We start from the raw sequence: 8,353 nt of genomic DNA on the forward strand, positions 1-8,353 counted from the left end.
TTTGAGTACTGGCTTTGTGCAAGGAACCATATTGGAAAGAAATACAAAGTTGAGTAAGAGTGCATTTTCTTACAGCGTTCGTCCTAGTGAGGGACAGGGGGCCATGGATTGGTGATTCCGTTAATTAGGGTTGGTTTTGCTACGAGTGATAGGAAACTCAAAGTAACAGTGGATTTGGCAAGATAGAGGTTTCCTTTTTTTTTTTAAATAAATTTATTTATTTTCGGCTGCATTGGTTCTTTGTTGCTGTGTGCGGGCTTTCTCTAGTTGGAGCAGGCGGGGGCTACTCTTTGTTGCGGTGTGCGGGCTTCTCATTGTGGTGGCTTCTCATTGCAGAGCACGGGCTCTAGGCGTGCGGGCTTCAGTAGTTGTGGCACGTGGGCTTAGTTGCTCTGCGGCATGTGGCATCTTCCTGGACCAGGGCTCGAATCTGTGTACTCTGCACTGGCAGGCGGATTCCTAACCATTGTGCCACCAGGGAAGTCCAAGATAGAGGTTTCTTTCTCATGTGAAAGTCCAGGGAATGGCAGCTGCTTGTTCATGAGACCCAGGCTCCTTATTCTTCCATCTTCAAAATGCAGGTTTTACCTGATGGTCCAAGATGATTGCTCCTGCCCCTGCCATCAGGTCAGCATACTAGTTAGTGGGGAGAAGATAAAGGGACAGAGCCCCATTCCAAGCTCACCCTTCTTTGAAGGACACCTCCCAGAAGTTGCACATACCACATTCACTCACATCCCATGGAAAGGTGGGAATCTTAGCTTTTTTTTTTCCCCAAGGTGGACACAGTCCTAGCTAAAAACCATGTGTTCTGTAACTGTAAAAGAAAGGGGAAAAAAGGCAGTTTCTGCTGTTGATGCTGCAATAGGTATGCAGATAGCTATAGTGCAAGGCTAAAATGAAAGTGTGACAGAGTTATACATACTAGCTTTGTGACATGAGACAGGTTATTTAACCTTTCTGTGCCTCGGTTTCTTCATTCATAAAATGATGAGGTTAATAGTAGCACCTACCTCTTAGGTTTAACTTACCTAAAGGTAACCTAAATTGTTACCCATGTATATAATATGTTTCATATGTACATACATACATAATGGTTATATAAAGTAAGTTGAAAGTCCTTAGAACAGTGCCTGGCACTTCAGTAAGTGCTATATAGTGTTTATTAAAAACAAAGTAAAAATAAGCACAAATGGAAATTTCAAGAATGTACATATTGGTGGGGGAAAATCTGAAAAAATATTTTATGAAGAAATGTAGAGTGCCAGCTCAGTGATGCCTGGGATGGTCTCATTCCTTCCCTGGGCACCGCCAGCACCTGGCACGTTGCCTTGCATAGAGTAGATGCCCAAACTACTGGTTTCTGAATGGGCTTGAAAGGTCAGTAGTATTTTGTTAGGTGAGTTGGAGGCAAGGAAAATATTTTACGTGGAGTTACCCATATGAACAAAGATAAAAGGTGAAAACTCACTGTATCCAGCACAGTAGCTGGCTGGCATGCACAGCACTTGGTATATGTTGACTGACCACTCAATATCAACTAGTTTGGTTTGGCTGAAATCTGTTGGGTCTAGGCAGAAAGACACATCACTTTATAGAGAATTTAATATGGGAAATTGTCACACAGGTGATCAAAGTGTAGGCAACCCAGATATTGCAATAGTAGGAAACCTCTATCACCCCTAGTGCCAGGGGGATAATGAGAGGAGATGGTGTTCCCAGAACCCAGAATCCTGGGGTATCCAATGGTGGGAGGTTGCCTGGTGGGAGGTGGGAGATGGCAGAGCTGCAACCCAACCCAAGGCAGAGAGGGAGAGAAATACCCTGACTTCTTGTTTCTCCTCCCCTTGTCTTAGGTCAGTGTCTCACTGCAGTCATTTGGCATCTGGGAAATGTCATTTCCTGTAGTCCAGAGCAGAGCAGTGAGAGAAATAGGCAGATGACCAGCACAAATGAAGTTTGCAGCATGAGCAGGGGAGTGATGAATATAAACCCCTGGTGGTGTCATTTTAGATCTTGAATGTAGGGGTTTCCTCATGTTTTGTTAGGCAGAGGTAGGCCATAGAAGGTAAAAAAAGCAGAAAGGCATCATTAAAACTGTTTTAGGAAGGCTTCCCCAATGGGGAAGATGGAGAACAGGGAATAGTAGCTTCCCTTTGAGTACCTGTCACGTGCCAGGCACGGTGCTAAGCACTTATTCATCTCAGAAACATGATGTATCTGGTTCTGGATATGTTGAGTTTGAGATGACTTCACGATACATGGATGGGCATATCACATATAAAAGGAACTGTGCATCTGGAGCAGGGGTGTAGAAGTGTAAGGATGGAGACTTTGGAGCCTTCCGCGGAGAGGTGAGAGCAATGAAGGAGACGGAGGACAAGACATTCAAGTTAGACAGTACAGAGGAAGAAGAGGGTAGGCATTATGGGGGACCAACGAGCAGTGGGCAGAGTAAGAAAACCAGTGAAGGGAAAAAGAATAAAGGGATAGGAGAAGTTGAAAGTTCATCTTCCTGCAGGAGCAAAGGGAAGCTGGAGCTTCAAGAAGGAAAGGTCAGGAGTGTCAAATAACATTTCCTGGCCAGAAGAGATGAAGACAGAGGGAAAAGCTATTGAATATAGCAGCTGGATGCATGCAGGAATCGTTTCTCTAGACAGGTGAGGTCACAGAAGGAAAAGTGGGCGTTCCCTTGGTTGGGAGTGGCAGGTGAGAGTATCAGAAAAAGAAGAAAGAACAAGACTAGTGGCACATACTAAGAAATGTCTGACCAATGGATCCAGATTGATTAGGGAGGAAAATGTATCCTAATGGGGGTGGAGGATTGGGAGAATGAGAGGGGCTGAAATACTTGACATCATGAGTTTACAGTCTTTGGAGGTGGGGCCCAGGCATCAGTACTTTTGGAGCCACCTCGAATAATTCCAAAGTGCCTTCAAGGTTGGGTTAGAGGGAACTGGAGGGAAGGCTAACAGGATAACAGATTGGGGTAGTCAAGAGTTCAGTATCTTGGCCAGTTTCAAGTAAGTCCATGATGGTGACTGACTGAGGTGGAGTGGAATTGAGGGTAACTGGAATTGTTGAGATTGAGCTTGAAGGAAGTGCAGGCTCATGTTGATTCAAATGCCTTCGGCTAAATCAGGATAATGATTTTCACTAAAGGAAAAACCAAGAGTCAACCCTAAAGGACTACAGTCAGGTAAAGTATGTGAAAAGCGTTTAAGTTGTGATTCATCCAGCAGTCACCAAAGCACAGGTAGAGGCACTGAGCCAGTTGTTGTGTATCTTTTCATCTCACTTTATTTGACATCCACTCCCCTCCTGGCAGGTGAGGGCAGCTGACAGTTGAAGGTGGGTAAAGTGGCAGATTTGGCTAGAAGGGCAGATGTTACAGATAAATCGGCCAAGGTTTTGATGAGCTTCACATTACAGAATTAAGCCATGACCTGTTATCATTGTGTCATAGCCAGCCATTTTGGTGTGTGTGTACACATATATAAAAATGGGAAAAAAATAGGTCTTCCTGATAATACCAAGATATAGAAAACTTCTATTAACTACAATGTGTACCTTGTTTTTGTTCTCTTTAGTACACTACTCCTGTGAACTTCCCTGGGTTATGGGGATGGAGCAGATGTAGGAGGGAGCAGCTGAACAAAACTTCACATAAATTTTTTTTCATATAGATGACTGTGTGCACATATTTCTTTCCTACTATTTAAAAAGGTTGAGGAACACCGCTCAAAGTCATTTATAGTATCCCTCACTGCACATGAGAGCTAAAATTCATATGGTAAGTGGACTAAATCTAATCATAGTTTTCATATCCATATTTCATTTTTCTTCCCTTAATGAACAAAACCTCAGAACTTCAATACATTGCATGGGGTTTGAGGTCAGGATTTTGGTGCCTGAAACCTACCAGTTCCTGCTTTGCAATTCTGCCAAGGATGTTGTAATCATAAGGAAGATGAACCAATGGAAAAGAGAGTATACCACTCATGGAACAGCTTTAGAGGAGCAACCCTGACCGCAGGATTTCTCAGGTAAGCCAAGATTGAATGACATGTTCCTATCATCCCCTGCCATTCAGAGAAAGCCTGGCTCAAGAAGGCCCCAAGTCTAATTTCCCACCTCGTTTGGAAGAGAGGGTGAGAGGCCTGCCCTCTAATAGGGCAAAAGTGACTGACTGCAGATTGTTTCTGACCTGTTAATACAGCAACTTTGTTCATTTGTAAAACTACAGCTCAGTGAGTATCCTGGGCTCACTTCAATCTGGTTAGCAACTCCTCTTCCCTCAGGAGGGGTGACTAGGAAGGAGGCAGGTGGGGAAGAGCAGGACTTCCTAAACACTACGCAGTGCCAAAGTGTGTGGGTCATGTTTTGGCTTTATAGCAATTTCTATGCTATACTACCATTAAACTGAAGATAAATTTCAATTGTCATCATGCTTTTAAAAGAAAATATTACAAGGTGTCAGGCATGTCAGGGAATGTCTTAGGCCTTCCAGATCTGCTCAGCAGCCCGCTGAATACCACTGAGCAACCTCATTCGATACCATGTAGAGCAAAAATCACCTAGCTAAGCCCTGACCCATTGAATCATGAGATACAATAAAACAGTGGTTGTTCTGAATCACTGAGTCTTGGGGCAATTTTATGCAGTGATAATTGGAATGAACATACATCATCCACCACCCATCACCTGAACCTAAAATAGTTTTGCCTTTTTCAGTTGGTGTTCAGTATTTATTGTTAACCATTTCCCTTTCAGAACCTACTCCACTGTTATCTAAATTCACACTTCATAGTTTGAGACATTCCAGTTCTTTGATAAAACACTGATCTGCTTAAGACATTTAATTGCAGGTCATGCTACTGACCCTGCTTCTGGGAAGCTATTAGAAATTGAAAGCATTCATTCGTCACTTAAGTTGTGTAACAATGAGACCTGAATTTTACATTCTAGTCAGATGCTTGGGGAGTTAGTAAATCATTTTGTTTCAATCCTAACTGAACACTTTCAGTAAGGTGTTGTAGGTAGTTATTCTGAACAGTAGTTGTCATTGCTTGAGGGATTGAACTGAATGAGCATCTGCACATATTCCAAAAGTGGTACTGAAAATTTTTTTCATGTGATGTTTTCTTATAATTTGCTATTTCTAAGAGTGGGACCCCTTGAATTTATCCCAGTTGCTCAAAGTTTCATTAAACGTTACAGCCTTTCTTCCTTTTAAAACCCTGCCATTTATCCTCTGGACAGCCAAGCATGGCCTGTAGTCTGACATCCTTGTTATGAGACCCATGCGACATTTCTTTAGCTCTTAAACATAGGTATAATGGTGTTTCTCTAAAGCAGCTGCTTTGTTTTTATATTATGGCAGAACACTGAACACAGAGCTGATTTTTGTGTTAGATGCCAGGAGGCTCAGAGCCTGCCTTCATCAACTGTTAGTTTTCTAACTTCTTCCATCTTCATTTTCCTTTCCCTAATTTCCTCACTTCAGAAAATAAAAAAAAAAACTAGCTTTGTAGGCTTCTTTTTTTTTTAATAAGCTGTCTTAAAAGCATTTCAGAAATCTTTCAAGAACTTAAGGTATTCTGAAGGCCCTCCTTTCATTAGCACACTACATCAGCACTTTGTATGCTGTATAATGCTTTTCAGTTGAGAAGTCAATGTACTTCTGATAGTCATTAAGCTTTAAAATAGTTCCAGTAAGTGAACTGAGTTTAGTGACAGAAGCCAAAGTCACTAAAACTTTTTCTCAACAGTTGCTTTGCTTAAAAAAAAAAAACCAGACAAATACATACATTATTCAAGTATAGATTTTTGTAGAAGGCTGGGAGCACTAAGAGACTCCGTTCTGACCTTTACTTAGTTATATATATACATATTTTTTTGTGTGTGTGTGGTACGCGGGCCTCTCACCGTTGTGGCCTCTCCTGTTGCGGAGCACAGGCTCCGGATGCGCAGGGTCAGTGGCCATGGCTCAAGGGCCCAGCCACTCTGTGGCATGTGGGATCTTCCCAGACCGGGGCACGAACCCGTGTCCCCTGCGTCAGCAGGCGGACTCCCAACCACTGCACCACCAGGGAAACCCATATTTTGATACTCAGTTTTGAAGATTTAAAATAAATTTGTGAAGATCACATTTGAGATGAAGCTACTATGCATCTTACCAGTTTTAATTCCTTAAAGTAAATGTTAATAGAGATCACTTTAAATGACTTTTAGCTGAAGCATTTATTTCACTGAATAAGGTATTTTACATTTGTTGGTAACTCTCTACTTTGTTCCAAGTTACGTATGTGGCTTACAAAAATACATATAAGATTAAAAAAAAAGAATCAACAGAGACGAAAAAAGAGCATGTTAAAATCTAACTATAATACAGTTGACCCCTGAACAACACAGGCTTGAACTGGGCAAGTCCACTATACATAGATTTATTTTTTCAATAAATCCATACTAAAGTATTGATATTACATGACCTGCAAGCAGTTGAACAGTTGGTTCTCAGATGCAGAACTGTGGATAGAGGGCCTACTGTTAAGGTTTCTGACTTTCAGCTGCATGGGGTTCAGTGCCCCTAACCCCCGTGTTCTTCAAGAGTCAACTGTACTCAAAACACGTACTGAGAGCACCTCTAAGGTGGGTTAGTGAGAGCTGAACTTGGCGCTTAGGTTCAGTTCTCGTTCCTCATCACTGCTTTCCAATCCAGAGAGCTCTAGTGCTGTTCTGTGTGGGAAGGATTAGAGTTCTCCAATCTTGCTTTCCCTGTAAAATGCACTATGATGTACCAAATATCTGTCGTAACTACAGTTTTGAAGTATCAAATAATTCAACCTATTCTAGCATTCACTAGTCAGAAACCAGCATTAAAGTTATGAATAAAGTTGACACACACCTTGAGCCTGAGAAAAAACTGCGTAAGTCCTCCATTGCGCCGAGAAACACCATACAAAAGGATTGACAGCTTTGACTGTTCTTATAGCATAGTAGCATGAGCTGAATGGCCATGGCTCAAGGGCCCAGCCACTCTGTGGCATGTGGGATCTTCCCAGACCGGGGCACGAACCCGTGTCCCCTGCGTCAGCAGGCGGACTCCCAACCACTGCACCACCAGGGAAACCCATATTTTGATACTCAGTTTTGAAGATTTAAAATAAATTTGTGAAGATCACATTTGAGATGAAGCTACTATGCATCTTACCAGTTTTAATTCCTTAAAGTAAATGTTAATAGAGATCACTTTAAATGACTTTTAGCTGAAGCATTTATTTCACTGAATAAGGTATTTTACATTTGTTGGTAACTCTCTACTTTGTTCCAAGTTACGTATGTGGCTTACAAAAATACATATAAGATTAAAAAAAAAGAATCAACAGAGACGAAAAAAGAGCATGTTAAAATCTAACTATAATACAGTTGACCCCTGAACAACACAGGCTTGAACTGGGCAAGTCCACTATACATAGATTTATTTTTTCAATAAATCCATACTAAAGTATTGATATTACATGACCTGCAAGCAGTTGAACAGTTGGTTCTCAGATGCAGAACTGTGGATAGAGGGCCTACTGTTAAGGTTTCTGACTTTCAGCTGCATGGGGTTCAGTGCCCCTAACCCCCGTGTTCTTCAAGAGTCAACTGTACTCAAAACACGTACTGAGAGCACCTCTAAGGTGGGTTAGTGAGAGCTGAACTTGGCGCTTAGGTTCAGTTCTCGTTCCTCATCACTGCTTTCCAATCCAGAGAGCTCTAGTGCTGTTCTGTGTGGGAAGGATTAGAGTTCTCCAATCTTGCTTTCCCTGTAAAATGCACTATGATGTACCAAATATCTGTCGTAACTACAGTTTTGAAGTATCAAATAATTCAACCTATTCTAGCATTCACTAGTCAGAAACCAGCATTAAAGTTATGAATAAAGTTGACACACACCTTGAGCCTGAGAAAAAACTGCGTAAGTCCTCCATTGCGCCGAGAAACACCATACAAAAGGATTGACAGCTTTGACTGTTCTTATAGCATAGTAGCATGAGCTGAAGAAACGTTCTAACAATGTCTCCTTCTGGAAGAATGTGTAAAGGGTAAATTATTTCTTGTTTTTATATTTAATTCTCTCATAGCAGGTCCTTATTTTACCCAGAAGGCAAAACTTAATATTCTTGGAATAAAAGCTTTTCTATAAAAGAGAACAGATAGAGATGTTTCACTAACTCCACCTATGAATGTCGTCGTTTTATTACTAGGCTGCTTATGATCCCAAGCAGTAAACACAAAATAGATTTCTTATTTACTGAAATCCCAAGAAAGCAGTATGCTACAAAATAGATGTTCTGTGAATAACGAC

Source organism: Lipotes vexillifer, unplaced genomic scaffold (genome assembly GCF_000442215.2).
Source record: "Lipotes vexillifer unplaced genomic scaffold, Lipotes_vexillifer_v1.1 scaffold905, whole genome shotgun sequence".
Classification (NCBI taxonomy): domain Eukaryota; kingdom Metazoa; phylum Chordata; class Mammalia; order Artiodactyla; family Lipotidae; genus Lipotes; species Lipotes vexillifer.